General features: G+C 42.8%; 1 long non-coding RNA gene across 1 annotated transcript; it reads left to right on the forward strand.

The window, feature by feature from the left end:
• Window positions 1–3,649: 3,649 nt before the first annotated feature.
• On the forward strand, window positions 3,650–4,445 carry LOC136459269 (uncharacterized). The gene is made up of 4 exons (XR_010760162.1): window positions 3,650–3,700; window positions 3,834–3,920; window positions 4,097–4,216; window positions 4,306–4,445. It is a non-coding gene; the product is annotated as an uncharacterized lncRNA (long non-coding RNA).
• The last annotated feature ends 7,639 nt before the right edge of the window (window positions 4,446–12,084 follow it).

The raw sequence follows: 12,084 nt of genomic DNA on the forward strand, positions 1-12,084 counted from the left end.
CTCGAGTGGGTAATCCCGGTTTCAATGGTAGGCGAGTTGCCTGGGCAGAGCGAATCATACAGAGGCCTGGCCTGGCCTGGCCTGGGGGGCCCAGTTAATTTGGTCCACATCAAATTGCTTGGTGCTGTAGAACTGAAAAGTCAAGCTATGCTTTCTCCCACTATTTATGGAATAATTCATGTTAAAGTCCCTATCTCTGACTGTAGTAAATTTGTTTATCGAACGTTAGTTTCAGATTTTTTTTTACAAAGGATTTTACTACAGCCTGCGCGTGCAGTTTTGAACGATCCTGACTGCACATTACCTTTTTGGTAAGCTGCTTCCGCTCCTTTCCTTTTTTAGCTAAGTTGCTACCGTTACACCATAACTAGAAGCAGCTCAATTAAGCTAACTGCTCATCCCCTAATTAACCTGTGGTCGTCCAAGTCCTAACGCAAGCATCCGCTCGTATCTGTACGCGCGCGCCGCACATGACGCCATCAGCGAGCAGCGATGATCCCTATGGCATCTGACGCCGCCGCACATGCGGCTGCCGGGTCCCACCGTGTGGACGGAGACCTGCCGGGTCCCACCGTGTGGACGGAGACCGAAGAGCTCATGGTAGATGGACGGTCGACGGAGGTTTCTGAAGAAATCAACCGTAGATTTAGTGTGCTTGAGCGTGCGCGGCCGGAAAGAAGTATTTGGGTTTTACAAAAGTAGCTACTGACCGAATTGTTAACAATTTCATGACGCATTGTTAAGCTGTCCCAAACAACATTTCTGCCAGGGAGAATTTTTATGGAGGGCGCTTGTCATTTTGCATGACACTTTACACAAACTACATATAGTAAAAAGCAACATAGGATTTTTTTTTAAGAAGCTTTTGACAAAACCGTATGATAAGACAGACTAGAGTTTTTACAGCAAGCTTTGCGAATGAAAGATTTTGTCCCAGTGCGGTGTGAGCGGAGGATTTTATTCTCCCCTAGAATACCCGTGGAATGGTAAGATTTCCTCACGTTCTAATGAATGTAGTATTGCATATTTGCACTTGCTCTCAGCTTGGGCTGTTCTATTTACTAATCACGCTACAACGCTACGTAATGGTCATGCCTCCATTTTTGTCCGTACAATTTCAAGATAGAGGTTCTTAATTTTGCCTTTGTTCGCTTAATAGATTTCATGTTAATGTTGACAAGGAAACTTTGTCCACGAAAATCTTAATACAAAACCTTACTGAAAATTTCCCGCAGCAAAATTGTGCTGCTAATTTATTTAGCCCCTTGCAATATTAAATTACTTAGATCTAAATTGCTTTTGTTGTTAATGATCCTTTTCCATTATAGAATGCTCTGAATCATCCACCTTTACAAGTCCAAATGCCAAAGCATATATGCCAAGACGTGCATACAATGTGTTAAAAAGTTATTTTTACTTTCCAAATATATAGTACTAAATATAAATGATAACCTGATCTGAAATTAATTTTTTTTTTGCACTCTATGCATCCCAAGTCTTTGAGAACTATATGTGCGCAGCCTTAAATATGAACACAGTGTCGATTCCTCAATGTTGCCTCCAGTTCATAGTCAAGATTCAGTTTCTTTTCAATGCGGTGATCACCATCTCTGAGCTACCTAAGCCTCTGGTATGCCACCATCATTATCGCCATCACTACAAATGAACTTGAAATTCCATTGCAATTCATTCAACCCATGCCCCCTGTTGGTACCGTGTTATTCCCAAATTTGTCATATGCAGAGCTAAAATAACAGGCATACACTACTACGCTAGGCATATTGCACAAGTAAGGTGGTGTTTAAATTCATGGGCTAAAGTTTAGGGGTGTCACATCGGGGTGTCATATGGGAGTGTTCGAATAGTAATAATAAAACAAATTACAATAAAACAAATTACAGTAGTTCTCAGTACTCCACGAGACGAATTTATTAAGCCTAATCAATCTATCATTAGCACATGTACTGTAGCTTTACTGTAACACCACATTACCAAATCATGTACTAATTAGGCTTAAAAAATTCATCACGCAAATTAGTCGTAATCTGTGTAATTAATTATTTTTTAGTCTATATTTAATATTCTACATATGTCAAACATCCGATGGGATATGGACTAAATTTTAGGAGAAGAAATTAAACAAGGCCTAAGAAGATGAATATCCTTTACTATATCTGTCTCATTCTTACCTGAATGCTCACGTACCTCAGCCATAAACAGAATTGGCCTCCACTATCACCTTCTACTTTGCATGATGACTTTATGTTTCAAACTTAAAAAAGTTTTGCTATAATTGCCCACTTTGCTTGATACTCAGACATTGTCATCTGATCTTTTTTTACTTTACGTACATGTTCCTCATGCAGCTTATCTCTAGAGAAACCAGACCATCCTACTTTCTAATATATTGATTCTCACTTTTCTTGCTATAATTGTTTCTTGGGGCTTCATACTGATCACTACTTCCTCACTGTATGTGCTTATTTTATAGCCTCTATCGTTTCTCATAGCCTCCTTCTATACGCATTACATACTCTTGAATTAAACTGAGTGTGGCTATCTAATATTCTCATAGCCTCCTTCTATAGGCATTACATATTCTTGAATTAAATTCATAGTGGTTACATCCAGAATGTCATCCTTTTTAATCACGGATTTACACTTGCATGCCAATCCTTGCACGGATTACATGGCCATGGTGAACCTCACACCTGCAGAAAGCCCATTTATACAATTTCTCCCAAACATAACTAGGCATAACAAAACTGTGGTTAAAATTTTCCGTGAATATTGCTACTCCTTACTCATACAGATATAACATGCAGATAGCGCCTAGCAAATCCTATGCCTATGTTGGCTTAACTTGCAGGAGTCCCATCAAGGCCAATAAAACTGAAAGATCATACATTTCCGTAGTAGTCATGTACTGCCAAATAATTAGCTCACAGTTTTGCTTCTGTTACCAAATACGGGTGTTTCTTTTTAGCTGGACATATTTAGTTCGACAGATTAATATAACACGCCATAAACCTGCTATTTATCATGCTTTCAATTTTATACTAAATCTTAGGTACTGACATGCTCCCTCATCCCATGGACGCAATCCGATAAGCATGGAACAACTCCTTTTATCTTCCTCTGTATTGTTTTGGAAGGATAAACATAATTGATTGAAATTCTTCAATTTTTAACTAGTTTGAGAATTCTGCTAATTCCAAGTATTCCATTATTATTATTAAAAAAGAGAATATAAAAAGTAAAGAGGAGAAGGCATAACCAGAAGAATTTTGATAAATAAGTCAATTTATCAAGTTGAGGCATTTCTATTTTGATTTCAAATAAAACCCTCAAGACAGAAAAAGACTCCCTCCCTATATTATTATATCATAGATTTCCTTCTAATAAATAGGAATAGGAAAAAAAAAGATAAACATAATTGATGAAATTCTTCAATTGTTAACTTTATTTAATATACCATATGTGCATGGTGAGGAATAGCTTTTACAACTCTTCCTTTTGTTCTACAGAGTCATTACTTTGTTGTTCCATTAGGTCACCAGCGATTCCCAAAAGGCGAAGGGCCTGATGCTGAGTTGTTGCCAGATCCGGCCGTCGAGCTGAGGCGCCGCCGCCGACGGCGAGGAAGAACCGACAGGCAGCCGGCAGGGCCAACCCCACACAGCGCAGCGAGACAGGAGAGGTGACATGGTCTGGCTTGTTCACATTGCTTCAAAAAGTTTACTGCATTCTAATCTTTGATTGGACTCATGTTGGCTAATGACATTTTCCCTTGATCATGCTCTATACTCATCGTGCTGTATAAACCTAAGTAGGGCAACATTTCCTGGGGTTGACTGGCGATCTTTTGTACATGTTCCGAAATTATATAGGTCGTGCTTACCAAGTATGTTGAAAAAAAGGTAAATTTACTTATGAGTTTTATTTGGTTGAAATATAGATCAATAAAAAAATTGACTCATAGATTTCCGTATCCTAATAAAGATGTTGCTTTATGTTACATTGTTTCTTAATTTTAGCTTCACTAATTCAGTTCTATGTGAAAACAACACTTATCAAATTATCTGTTCCTTTCTAGGAACCAGCACATATCCAATCGAGGCCATGTTGTCTCTTGATTGACCGCGACAAACAACAAAGATCCACAATGCTAACGTCAAACTGCCTCAGTTCCTTTGCAGCCACGTGACATCCATATGTGAGGCCTTAGAGTGGTTTGCATACTCAAATTGAGTGTTTCTTTCTTTGGCGAGATTGTTTGTCGCTAATCAGATGCTGTCACAAAAGGGCAATGTATCAATAACAGAGCTTCAGACTATTACATCATCCACCAGTCGATGGTTGCTACACAAAGTAAATGTGTTACATGACAATGTATCAATAACAGAGCTTCAAACTATTATTACATCATCCACCATGGTCGATGGTTGCTAGACAAATTAAATGTGTTAAATGACAGATTATGCACTACAACTTAAAATTTTTCCTCTGCCCATCGACGCGCGAGGGCGCGCGCCCTATACTAGTTTATTCGAAGTGATAATGTGAGCATTAATGTCGGGTACCATAGAAAGAGGCCCCCTAAGCAACAACCGAAAAAATCGCTTAGACCCTGTCAAAATCAATACCAAGAGACAAACTATTGGCTAACCCCCAGCCTTGAACGAGGCCACCGATTCTCCGCCTGTCGATGTTTGACCACCGATAGCCTACCACGGGGATACCCGGGGCAGTGTGTTCGGGCTTCAGCGTATGCGGAACTCGACGGTTAACGCAAGAGACAGTCGAATTATCCTGGTTCGAGCCCTCGATCGTAAATCGAGTAATAGCCCTACGTCCAGTCGGCGTTAGCCTTTGTGTTGGATTGATTGTAAAGTATTGTGTTGTACAATTGTTGTCTGAACTCCTGATCCAAGGAGCCCTGCCCTCCTTTATATAGTTAGGAGGCTAGAGTCCTAGTCGGTTTACAATGAGAGTTCCTAGTAGGATTACAGAATAATACTACTACTAAGATTACAGGGGAAGAATCCTAGTTAGGCTAGTTCTTCTCCCTTCCCTACGGGATATCCCGTGGGTCCCGCACTGACAAGCCCCCGAGCACTTCATGGTTGAGTTCTGGAAGCCTCGTCTTGTTCCTTCAAGTCTTGTCGAGCAGGAACAAGCGTCGTCCGAGTGCTTTCTTGAGCGAAACCATGCAGCGCTTCATGAGATCTTCGCGTGGTGTGTACCTTTTTGAAGAAAAAAGTATCCCCATTTGGATGTAGCCCCCAAGCCTCTTGCTGTTTGGCACAAGGAGCTTGAGGGTCTTTTCTTGAAATCTTCCGGATTCTTCGTTGAAAGGTTCCTCGGTTTCCTAATTGAAAAGAGCTCTGATTTAGCTGTGTTCGGGTTCTTTTTGTCGGAAAGAGCTCGGATATAGCTATGTCCGGGTTCTTTTTATCTTGTGGCCTTGAAGTCGTCTGTCTTGAAGAAGTGTTCTGATTGATGTGCACTTTTTTGAAGGAAAAAGTGCACTCACTGAGTGTAGCCCCCGAGCCTCTTGCTATTTGGAACAAAAAGTTGGAGGGTCTTGAATCTGAGTTGTTCGAAAGAACTATATACCTCTCCTTTTGCAGCCCACGAGCATATATCCAGGTTGTTTTGTTCAGGAAGAACTCGGATGCAGAGTCTTGGCGTATTCTCTGGTAGTCTGCTGTTGTTAGATGTAGTTGTATGGTGGTGGTTGAGTGTAAATGCCTTTTGTTCACGGGTTGTACTGTGTTGGTATATTCTTCCGAATATGCTTGCCTTCGAGTACTGTTCCCTCTCACCTGAGTCTTCCATTATTGAGCCATGTCTTTTTACTATGTCCTTTGTTAGGCTTATTTCGTTGGTACTCCTAGTCCATGTGCACCGCTCCTTTGATCTATAAATACCCTCCCGGAGTGCTTGTTTTCATCCATTGAACATTCAGTTGAAACCTTCGTAGTTATGAATATGGTAGTTTGTGAAGTAGAGCAGCCCCCGGGCGTGTTTTGTAGTTCTTGTGTGTCTTGTCGTAGCTAGAGGAAGTCTTGTGATAGGGATTAGAGGTAGACTAATCTCACAGCAGCATTGTACCAGGATGTACGTGGCGGTAGTTGGAGGAAGTCTTGTAATGTGGGCTTCGTTCCTTCATCTAGCAGTTCTGGGTTGATCCTCGTCGCCTGTCCTGAGACTGTCTGGTGCAGATCAACACCATATCTAGCATCACATCGGTCTTGGGTAGACAAATGCCTGCTGGCCTTCTCTACTCCATGTTGTCCTACCGTACTGCTGATTTCTGCCTCAGATGCACTGCGTCCATCCTTTGAAGAAAATAGTGTAGCCGATGGCGGTTTGTCCTTCCGAGTAGCAATTTGGGATACATAGTCGTTCTAGAGTCTAGCTGTGTCTGGGTTCCTCTTTGCTACTTTGCTTTTCGTGGTACCGAGTTCATTGGGTCTTGTAAGATTTGTAATCTTCTATTTTTAAAGTCACTTGTAATGGAAAGAATCTTGTCTTCTGAGTTGTCATTTATTTTTCTGCTGTAGTTCCGGTTGTTCATGAGATTCCTGAGTTCTTTCCGTAAGAACCGAGTTCTTATGTTCCTTGTGAGGTAGCCCTTCTTTTCTTCATGGTTGATGGGTTGTTTTTGCAGTAATCTGATAACTCCGCAGTAGTGCTGGATGGATAAGTTTGAAATCTGCCTGTTGAATTGTACCGTTGTGTGGATTTGTGCCCTCTGTCATTTTAGCTGTGTTAGTAAATGGACCGTTGCGTTCTCACATGGTGCTTTAACGGGCCTGGTGGGCTATTTTTATCGCTGTAAAATCTATTTAAAGACCCTTCATCTTCTTTTTCTTTACTGCCCTTCTCTTGCCTTGAAACCCTAGCTTTCAGAAATCCACCGTTGCCATTGCCGCCACCGTCTTAGCGCTGCCGTCCAAGCTTTCTCTTCCCCTAGTTGCTTTTTTGCCTCCATTAGTACATGGGTAAGAAGAAGACCACGAGCAAGTCCCAGTCAACCTTCATGGACGAGGAATCATCACTTTCCGTGATTGAGAACCAAGAGTTCGTGGCCATGAGGGTTGCCCAGAAGGCTTGGCTGGCTCCGATGACGACCGAAGATCAGCTTCAGGAACTTGTCAGTGATGGTTTGATCCAGAGCAAGGCCATTGCTGAATGGAGAGTTCTAGGTGAGCATCGGGTCCCTGCTCCAAGTCCTGGTGAGATCGTTCTTTTCATCTCCTTCATTCGTGCTGGACTTTGTCTTCCTACCTCCGCCTTTCTTCATCAATTTCTCAACTATTTTGGGATTTGCCTGAATCATCTTGCTCCCAATGCAGTCCTTCACCTTTCTGTCTTTGTTCATCTTTGTGAAACTTTCCTTGGAATTCCCCCTTCTCTTTCTCTCTTTCGCTACTTCTTTTGCCTGAAACCCCAACCTTGCCGCGAAGACACCGGTGTTCTTGGTGGCTATAGGATTCAATTTTGCTAGGGTCATAAGAGCAAGTTCTTTGACTATGATCTGGTTGATTCTATGAGGGATTGGCATGCCAAATGGTTTTATGCCGCCAATCTGATTCCTTTTCTTGTTGTTCACTCTGGATCTGGTCCCTTGGTTAATGACCGATGGGATAAGAACCCTGTGACGACTACTGAGGTTCAGGCAATCCAGCCATTTCTTGATAGGATAAGTATTCTGAAACAATAGGGCTTGACCGGTTTTGGTATTGTCTCGAGCTTTCTTCATCGCCGAGTTCAGCCTCTGAAGGAGCGAGAGCACCTTGGCTTCGGGTATTCTGGGGCTAAGGATCCTTCACACATGGTCCTAGCCCTTGAGTTGACCGACGAGGAGGTACTCGAGCATCTCCAAAAGATGCCAAAAGGAGCAAGCGTTGTCCCGCTTACTGTCTCTGAGTTCTCTGCCAACAACCCGCCTCCAGCTGTAAGTCGTTTTCTCTTCGTGCGGGCACTTTCTGTATTTCTTTTGACGTATCTATTTTTGCTTAATTTTCCTTGTCTTGTTGTTTTATTCTTTTCGTAGGAATTGGGGTGCAACTTTGTTGACCCGATCCCTCTTGATGCCCTCCCTACCGTGGTGAATACTGGGGAGAACCTTGCTGGGGCTTCTGTAACTAGTAAGTTCCTAATCACTACCGTGTTTCCTAGAGTTTCTTCCGGAGTTGTTGATGTATATGAAGAATATGTTCCTCGTCCAGTCCCTCAAGGTCCTCATAGTGTCTCGAAGAGGGGGCGAGCGGATGGTTCTTCATCTGGTTTACCTGCTTCCAAGAAGTCTCACCAGCCAAGTACTCGTCCAGGTACTCTAGTTGTAGCTAGCATGCTCTTAGGTGAGCATATCAATACACTATGTCCCTTTGTCTTTTTGTTATTATATTGAACCGAGTTCTTTTGTTCTATTTTCAGCTGGTGCTATGGTGGCCTTGGTCGAGACTGAGGAAGAAGAGGATGATGATGTGCCCCTCATGCGGTGGTGAGTTGTTTTCTTATTTCCCTACACTTGAATCCCTCCTCTTTGTTTTGACTTTGGTCTTGATCTTTTTATAGTAAGCGGTCGTCGGGTACCAGTTCTTCTAAGGCTCCTGCTTCGGGTTCTTCTATGGCTCCGGAGCTGGGTTCTTTCATAGCTCTGGTACCGGCTATACCGCTCCTACCGCCTAGTGGCGGGGACATTTTTGCTGCCGTGGTTCTTCCTGCGAGGTCTTCTTTTTGTTTTACAAAGAAGAAGATAGCTGGATGAGTGGATTCTGGTTTCGTCTCTTTGCTTCTGTTCTCCTTTTCTCTTGTTCTCATTGGCGAGTTCTCTTATCAACTTTTAGGCCTTCGCCTTCTCTCGTCCCCTCGTTGACTTCTTCTCAGCCCTCTGTTGTGCCACCGAGTACTGAGCCTCAGGACTCATAGCACACTGTTAGTGAAATGGTTATGGGGGGTGACAAGGCCTTCTGGTGATGATGCTGCTACTGTCTTGGTTGCCTCGGAGGTGACCGTGGCCATTGCGGTGGACTCATCTAGGGAGGCAGCCGAGACTTCCCATGATGTGTCCTTGGCGTTGTCTTCTCCACATCGGCCATCTCCCTCCTCTCCTCTTTCTGCTGAAGATGAGGTTCATCAATTTGATGCCACTCATCGGTTGTCAGAGTTGACTGCTTCTTGGGGAGAGTTCACGACCTTTGCGACTTCTTTTGGAGAAAAACTCTAAGTAAGTTTTCTGAAGTTCTTTCTTTGGGTGTTTGTCTTTCTCCTGTTCTTATGCCTTTTTTCTCTCTTTCTTTTTGTTTAGTCCTTCTCTCGGGACCATACCGGCTTCTTCTTCTCATCGGAAATTGAGAAGAAGTTGTCTTCTGAGTTGAGTGCCTTGAAGGCAGAGCTGGATCTTTGCCATGCTGAGATGGAGGCTGAGCATCAAACGTATCAAAAGGAGGAACAAGGTCTTCGTGCCCAGGTTGTTGAGGCCGAGAAGCAGAGGGATGCCGCTATCTAGGAGGCCTTAAGGAATTCGAAGGCCATGAAAAACTTGGAGGCTGTGAAGAAGGAGTGCAACGGTATTGCAGGTTCTTTTTGTGTCCTTCTGCATTCAAACTCTCCTCTCTACTGACTTGTTGTTTGTTGCCTTGTCCAGCTCTCCGGGTTGAAAAGCAGAAGCTCTCGGAGGGCGTTGATGAAATGAAGACTCTTGTTTGCATGAGTCACAACAAGGCTGAGGAGGTAATTACTCATGCTGAGGAGGAACTTGCATTTGCTAAGTTGATTAGGCGTGAAGCTGATAGAGATCTTGTGTAGGCCCAAAAAACTATTGAAGACTTGTCTGGCAAGTTGGCGATGGCTACTGAAAACTAGAAAGCTTTGTGGAAATCCTTTCGTTCAGTAGACGATGTTCTCCGAACTCCAGTGGATGATGGGCAATCTTGGGCTCAGTTGATTCCTCGAATTCCGACTCATTTCTAAGAGTTCGTGAAGAGGTGCGCCCAACTATGTACCAAGAATGTCCTGGCCTAGGTCCAAGTTCTTGCTCCAGCGGCTCCTTTGGCCAAGATAGCAGAGGAAGCTGACAGTCAAGAATATATTGATGCCGTTGAGAGGATAGAGCCTGAGGTTAAAGACTTAGCTAGTAGAATAGTAGATAATCTTAATATTGTTATCTCTTCTCCTGATGATGAGGCTTGATGTATTTGCCCTTGTAATATGACATTATACTTCTTTTTGAATGAAATTTTTTTATTGATGTCTTCTTTGTCTAGATGCCTTGTTTATTCCTTAGATGATTTGTCCAATTGGTCAGAGTTACTTGAATTGCTGAGTACTTTGTCTTGCTTTCGTCTTTGCCTCGTAAACAATTCTACGCGCTATCTTGTCAAACTTTCTTGATTTGTCGAGTACTTTTCTGTCCCATGTAAACAACTCGTTATATATAGATCTTTAGTGTTTGATAACCTTTCTTGATCTGTCGAGTGCTTTTCTGGTCTTCTTTTGTGCCATGTAAACAACTCGTTATATGTAGATCTTTGTGTTCTTGGATATCTCCAGTGTAGCCCCTGAGCCTCTTGGTATTTGAAACAAGTAGCTAGTTCTGGTCTATGCTCAGGCTTAGTTTCAGCCATTTTGCTTTTTATTTCGGGTGTTAGCTTGTTAGCTACCCTCATCGATGGGCTCAAGCGTCTTTTTAGCTATTTTGCTCTCGGCCAGGATGCTCAGGCATATTTTCAGTCATTTTGCTTTTTAGTTTGGGTGTTAGCTTATTAGCTACCCTCATCGGCGGGCTCAAGCATTTTTTTCAGCTATTTTGCTCTCGACCGAGATGCTCAGGCGTCTTTTCAACCATTTTGCATTTTATTTCGGGTGTTAGCTTGTTAGCTACCCTCATCGGCGGGCTCAAGCATCTTTTTAGCTATTTTGCTCTCGGTCGGGATGCTCAGGCGTCTTTTTAGCCATTTTGCATTTTATTTTAGGTGTTAGCTTATTAGCTACCCTCATCGGCGGGCTCAAGCATCTTTTCAGCTATTTTGCTCTCGGCCGGGATGCTCAGGCATCTTTTCAGCCATTTTGCATTTTAAGAAACAACTCAGAGGAAGCCATGATGAGACATATGTTTGTCGAGAAAGAATCATATTTATTGATCATGAATATTGATATGTCACAATGATACATATGTTTTTGGTGAGCGCTATCTTTGTTGATCATGAACGTTGATCTCTTGTGTCTTGTATACATATTTTCCCTTGAGTTGTTTTTATGCGTAGAATCTTCGTAGCTGACTGATGTGCCATGTATTGTTGACTTCTTTTCTGTCTTCAGTTATGAGCTTGTATGTGCCTAGACCGATGACTTTTGTGACGATAAAAGGACCTTCCTATGGACTGAGTTATTTGTGGCGTCCGTCTGTTTTTTGTATTTTTCTCAGTACTAGGTCTTCGACTTGTAATGATCGAGACTGGGTATTCTTGTTGTAGTGGCGCCTTAGTCCTTGGAGGTATCTTGCTAATTGCAGGGTAGCGTTTACTCTGACTTCTTCTGTACTGTCAAGTTCTAATCTTCGGGTGTGCTCTACTTCTCCTTCGTCGTATTGCTCTATTCTTGGTGACATCCAGATCAAGTCTGCGGGTAGTACGCCTTCTGATCCATACACCAGGAAGAAAGATGAGTATTCGGTGGCTCTGCTTATTTGAGTCTGTAGCCCCCATACAACCTTGGGTAATTCTTCAATCCATTTTGACCCATAGTCTACTAGTTCTTCATACAGTCTTGGTTTTAATCCCGCTAGTATGAGTCCGTTTGCCCTTTCTACCTGTCCGTTGGCCTCTGGGTGTGCAACTAATGCGTAATCTATTTTGAAACCACAGTCCTGTGCCCAACTTTGGAATTCTGCGGCCGTGAAGGGAGAACCCAAATCCATGATGATTCGATTGGGCATGCCGAAGCGGTGCATAATGTCTTAGATGAACTCGACTGCTTTGGCTATGCTGTATTTTGCGAGTGGTTTGTATTCGATCCACTTGGTGAACTTATCAATTGCCACAAATATGTACTCGAATCTGCCTTTTGCTT

This window comes from Miscanthus floridulus, chromosome 6 (genome assembly GCF_019320115.1).
Source record: "Miscanthus floridulus cultivar M001 chromosome 6, ASM1932011v1, whole genome shotgun sequence".
NCBI classification, from domain to species: Eukaryota; Viridiplantae; Streptophyta; class Magnoliopsida; order Poales; family Poaceae; genus Miscanthus; species Miscanthus floridulus.